The sequence below is a fragment of the Heterodontus francisci genome, chromosome 1 (assembly GCF_036365525.1).
Source record: "Heterodontus francisci isolate sHetFra1 chromosome 1, sHetFra1.hap1, whole genome shotgun sequence".
Taxonomy (NCBI): domain Eukaryota; kingdom Metazoa; phylum Chordata; class Chondrichthyes; order Heterodontiformes; family Heterodontidae; genus Heterodontus; species Heterodontus francisci.
The window spans coordinates 176,615,862-176,622,159 of NC_090371.1; positions in this window are offsets into that span (position 1 = coordinate 176,615,862).

The following is a 6,298-nucleotide window of genomic DNA, read 5'->3' on the forward strand; positions in this document are numbered from 1 at the left end:
AGGCTGCAGTGCTAACCCCTGCGCCACTGTGCCACCCACAGTGGGCTGGTATGATGGGCGGAGCAGTGGCAAATGGAATTTAATCCTGAAAAGTGTGAGGTAATGCATTTTGGGAGGACCAACAAGGCAAGGGAATATACAATGGATGGTAGGGCCCTAAAAAGTACAGAAAGTCAGAGGGACCTTTGCGTACTTGTCCATAGATCACGGAAGGCAGCAGCACAGGTAGATAAGGTGGTTAGGAAGGCACTTGGGATACTTGCCTTTATTAGCCGAGGCATAGAATATAAGAGCAGGGAGGTTATGATGGAGGTATATAAAACGCTAGTTAGGCCACAGCTGGAGTACTGTGTACAGTTCTGGTCACCACACTATAGGAAGGATGTGATTTCACTGGAGAGGGTGCGGAGGAGATTCACCAGGATGTCGCCTGGGCTGGAGCATTTCAGCTATGAAGAGAGACTGAAAAGGCTAGGGTTGTTTTCCTAGGAGCAGAGAAGGCTGAGGGGGGACCTGATTGAGGTGTACAAGATTATGAAGGGCATTGATAGGTTAGATAGGAGGAAACTTTTTCCCTTAGCGGAGGTGTCAAGAACCAGGGGGCATAGATTTAGGGTAAGGGGCAGGAGGTTTAGGGGAGATTTGAGGAAACATTTTTTCATCCAGAAGGTGGTTGGAATCTGGAACACACTGCCTGAAGAGGTGATAGAGGCAGTAACCCTCACAACATTTAAGTATTTAGATGACCAATTGAAATGCCATAGCATACAGGGCTACGGGCCAAGTGCAGGAATATGGGATTCGAATAGTTGGGTGCTGTTTGGCCGGCACAGACTTGATGGGCCGAAGGGCCTGTTTCTGTGCTGTATAACTCTATGACTCAATGATTCTTGGACACTGCAGCAACTCACCAAGGCTCCTTCAACAGCACCTTCTAAACCCGTGACCTCTACCAACTAGAAGGACAAGGGCAGCAGACGCATGGGAACACCACCACCTGCAAATTCCACTCCAAGCCACACACCATCCTGACTGCCGTTCCTTCACTGTTGCTGGGTACAAATCCTGGAACTCCCTTCCTAACAGAACTGTAGGTGTACCTACCCCACATGGACTGCAGCAGTTCAAGAAGGCAGCTCACCAGCACTTTCTCAAGGGCAATTAGGATGGGCAATAAATGCTGGCCTAGCCAGCGACGTCGACATCCCACGAACGAATTTAAAAAAAGCAGGACCCAAGTCCCACACTAAGTGGTTATCTTTTAATGTTCTCAGATGGCAACTAAAGATGGCATTTAAACACTCCTGTGCTACTATTGCTCCCGCCCAGGAACAAACTTCGAAAAAGGGTGACGGAAAGAAAGCTGAACTTCACCTATCAAACTGGAGTAAATACAACTGGGCCCCCTCACGTCCATGCTCATGGTATAAGACAAGCAGCACCATCTCAGGAGCCTTGGACGAAAAATCGCAGCCTGTCACCTCCCATGCTCCGGCCACTGGGGGACCACAGAAAAGCAACAGATTTGGGGCTAGAAGACTGCAGCCAGGCACCAACATTAAGCACTGAGGGTAGAAAAGAAACAGCAAGATTGCTGCGTAGGGCAATAAAATAAGTTGGCATTCAGTCTGTATTGTGTGAAATGGTAATCCTATATTAGCTTTGTGTGGAAATTATTTATTCCCGGCGAATGGGGAAGATGCTGTGAAGACTGTCAATTCAAGGAGACTCATTTATCAGATCTTGACAGATGGTTCTGACAGCTAGCAACTATCATTCTCTACAATCTTCCCCAATAGCCTTAATATCACGTGTCTTCCCTCTCGTAAGGCTGAAGGCTCTTCTTGCCTGACAACTCCATGTGCACCGCAAGGTTGGGCAGCACAAAGTAAACCACAATGATATGTGATTCTCTTGCTAGGCTGTATTGGAGGAAGCTCTAAACTTGTTCCGTCACTGGAACCATTGTTTCAAGATTCCTATGGTGATGGCTCTCGTAGAAGTATGTATTTCATTGAGCCTGTGTTCACAGCAGGTATATTTGGCTGTTACACAAGTGTCAGAGACTGAGCCTGCAGTCAGTAGCCCTCATCGCCAAAGAGTTTATCTTGTACTTAATGTGCATGGTCAAACCTTTGAGGAATAGTTGACTGGCTTTGGTGAAAGGCATCATGGCAGCTGTCAGGAAAGCAGACAGAGACCTGCATGGTCAGACGGTCATGGATGAGTTTCACATAGAGTGGAATCCTTTGTGATTCATGAGAGCTGGGGTATTATGGCAGGAGCAGGCAGGATACATGTGTGCAATCAGTGACACCTTGAACTTTGGGGAATCCTGCAAACTGCACAGACTTTCAGAACTTATCCTGCTGGTTCTTGAAGTTCATGATGAAAGAGATGAAAGTATTAGTTGAGCCATGTACGGACTGCAGATTTACTGATATCATAGAAACATAGAAAATAGGAGCAGGAGTAGGCCATTTGGCCCTTCGAGCCTGCTCTGCCATTCATTATGATCATAGCTGATCATCCAACTCAGTAACCTATTCCCGCTTTCTCCCCATATCCTTTGATCCTTTGATCCCTTGCAGCATCCTGGAAGGGGCTGGAGATGAAAATGTTCAGGGCATGTCTGTTGCTGCCTTTCTGAACAAGCGTTTGTGTGCATTGCTTTATGCATTCCTCTTCTGCAGGACTTTTCAATACACTTGCATCTAACCATCTTTTCTTCAATGAAAGCATTTAATTTGTGAGCCCTAGTTTTGGAATAATCTTTATTATTCATATCTGTCTACTCTCCAATGTAGTAATGTCCTTCTGAAGGCAAGGAGCATTCAAATTTTACAATGTTCCATGTGCAGCCTTACAAAACAATAATGCAGAATGTTATGACCAGGTGAGAAAGGTATCTAGGGGTTTTTCTCAGCCTTCGCCTGGCCTTATTGTAACAGGATTTTGTTTTAAACACATTGCGTTTTGAGCTCCCCCTTGGTGAATCCTTATTCACTGCTTTCCAATTATAAGGCCCAGAAATGAGCACAAACTGGCTTTCTTATGTTTAAAGAAGAAAAGTGAAATTTATTAAAACTTACTTAAATTCTAATTCGGTTAATGCCTACGGATACACGCTGCACCCCACACTAGCATGCATATGCACATGCAAATAGAGACAGAAAAGAGCAGAAGAAAAAATAAAGTAGAGGTTTGAGGCAATCTCTGAAGAGGAGATGTTACTGTGTTTTGAGCTTGCTGTAGAGTCCTTCGTTGTAGATAGTCTTGCTTTATGTGCGGCCCAGTATTCTTCTTAAACCTTGTTCACAGTAGGTGACTTTTTTCTCTTGGAGTTCATGTGTCTTCAATGGGTTTTCACTTCTGAGAAAGAGATGAGAGCAGGCAGGAGAGAGTTGTTCTTAGTCCAGGAATCAAGAGCTTTTTGCCTTCCAAACCTCTGTGGCAAGTTCAAATTCAAAAAACTCCAACAGCCTGTCAGTCATGTGACTAAAATGGTCTGACCACGTTTTTTTGTGTTCCAACAATGTCTGCCAGTATTAAAAAAAAATATCTTTCTAGCCAGGGACTTGGCAACCCTTTGTAATAGGCCTTCTTTTCTTCCCGGCAACAATTTTAAAATTTAATGTCCATATGGTGAAATATATGTGCCTCATTCTTGGCAGGTGGGGGCCTGCATGATAAGAATTAAAATGTTTCAACTTGTAATTAAATATGCTTGAGATGATCCCAACATTTGATTAATCTTTTGCTAATAGCTTTACAATGATTTGAATGAATAGTCAATAATCGTCATTGTTAAATATTCTCCCCGCTACCTTTAGAAATGGGCAGCCTCGCTTTGTGAACATATTTGCCTGTCAATGTGGAAGACCTTACATTTGCCCACAGGAAAACAGGAAAAAAGTTCTAATTCAGCTTTTGATCAGTGCTGGGTGATCAATGTTAGAGATTAAAACAAGACTTGAATGGTTAACCTGAAGACATAGATAAATGCACCACCCACTATGGAACTGAGTCATACATATCAAGCAAGTTCAAATTTAATCCCTCATCTGTAGTGAGTTTGCTGATCTTAGCCAGGGCAGTGGTAGGGCAGTACAGTTATGAAAAGGTGACTCAAGTAGGGTTCTTTCTCTTGATATTAAGTGATCTCTCAATTTTGGCTGTAATACTACCCCACTGGCACTCACTATCAGGTGCCCATTACACTGCACCCCAGTTTGAGTAAGTGCCTACAGGAGAGGAAAACATTGGAGATGGAAAATTACCTTTCAGAACAATTAGAGAAATAAATTAGACTGAATAAGGTATAAGAACTGGCTGTATGGAAACAGCAATGTAGCTCTAAAAGACAGAACCAGAATCATAAAATCATAAAAAGTTTAAGTGACAGAAAGAGGCCACTTGGCCCATCGTGTCTGTTCGGGCCGCACAGAGTGAGAAAGAAAATAAGCAACCTTTGCAAACCATACCTGACCTGATCAGGGTTTAGTTCTGATAAAACATAGCAAGGAAATAATGATGATTTTAAATTTATTCATTTGAAAGATTGTGAGGAAAGTTTCCATTAATGCAATAAAACACTATTAAACAAAAAAGCTCAGACATCAGTAGTGACAAGTGCCTTTCACAGTTTCATTTCAACTGCTTTGTAGTGTTCAGGATACTGACGCTCATATTATTACTCTCTGACAGTCTTTTTTAAACATTACTGCAATCAAATGGTGAAACTGCAAAAAAGGGGAAAAAACTGCAACCAAACATAAAATAAATTAAAAATGCTTTTCAACAGGGTTTCTTTCCATATACAAACATGTACTATTTTAAAACATATTGTACAATATTACATATCAATTAAATGTTTACAGGAAATTCTTTACAAATGTATGAAATTTTGTTTTTTTAAAATCTGCTGCAGCCAAATCAAAGTAACACAAAAACCAAAACACGCAGAAATTGAAAATATGTTGTGATATATGTTGATAGACATACAAATGCACTTAAAAAAAACATTTAATTTCATTCATCCTTAAATATTGTTGTCCTTTGGCCAAGGTTAATATTGGAAACATTTTTGTTTGTGTAATAATGAAGAATTACACTATTTAAAATGGAGTTACTTTTTAAGTTGGCAAATTTGCTTAAATTTTGAAAACAGAATGATAGACAAACTGCTACACAGCTGTCTATGTAATAATCGAACATAAATATATTAAGAATAAACATTTTTATAAGAAAAAAGCATGCAATTTGACTTATACTAGTTTAATGTAGTATAAACAAGTCAAATCTAATGGGGACAAGATGGCAAGCATTGATTCAATTAACTTGTTTTTCAATTGTCAGTTGATTTTGCCAATTTAATAAACATGTCCACTTTTGTAGCAACTCTAAGATAAAGCTATATACAAAACAAGTATTAAAATTACTCAATGCATTCAAATATGTACCTACTTAAATAGTGAAAATATATCTGAATTTAAAAAAAATTACCTAAAAATTACATGGGTGATTACTTTTTCTGAAATGATTATACAATATCTTTCCTCTACCAAAATGTCTGATTATTGCATACTTATATAAAGAAATAGAGTTTTTCTAACTGTTATAAACCAAAGTGGTGAAAACTATTGACACTGGATCTAGAACTCATCTTTGGGATCAACATGAGGGTAAACCCACTTAACAGGCAATATGTATGGTTAGCATAGAAATATTATTGAAGATGATACATTATCTAAGAGAGTAAGAGAATACCTCTATTGGACTATATGCATATTCATTAAAATAGTAATGTTGTAAGGCACTATCCTCAATATTAACAAATTTAATTCCACTTGATTTCAGGTCCACATAAAGGATTTGGCCAGACCCCCCAAGACCATGGAGACCGAAGTCATGTTTGGAGTTTCAACCCATTTTACTTGAAGAAAATTAGTTCCAAACAAGGCCTGGACTAAGTTTATTTATTTCCTCCATCAAAAAGCTGTAGATTTGGACTGACAAGTGGAATGCAATACATTTCATTAAATCCTAATCATTCACACATTTGAGTTCATTATCACTTAAATTTATCTTTACATTAAAGAAATTAATGATATAAGTCAGTGGTTTAAGACAAAGTTGGAGCCCAAGTTCAAATCCAACTCAGTGAAAATAAAACAAAAGGCGATGGAAGTTATGTATCGTTGTTGATTGTAAAGTTTGCAATGAAAAATATGCAGTGCCCATTTTAGGGACTTCAATTTTTTTACATATGGAGAATGGAAATGTAGCCTGGTGATGA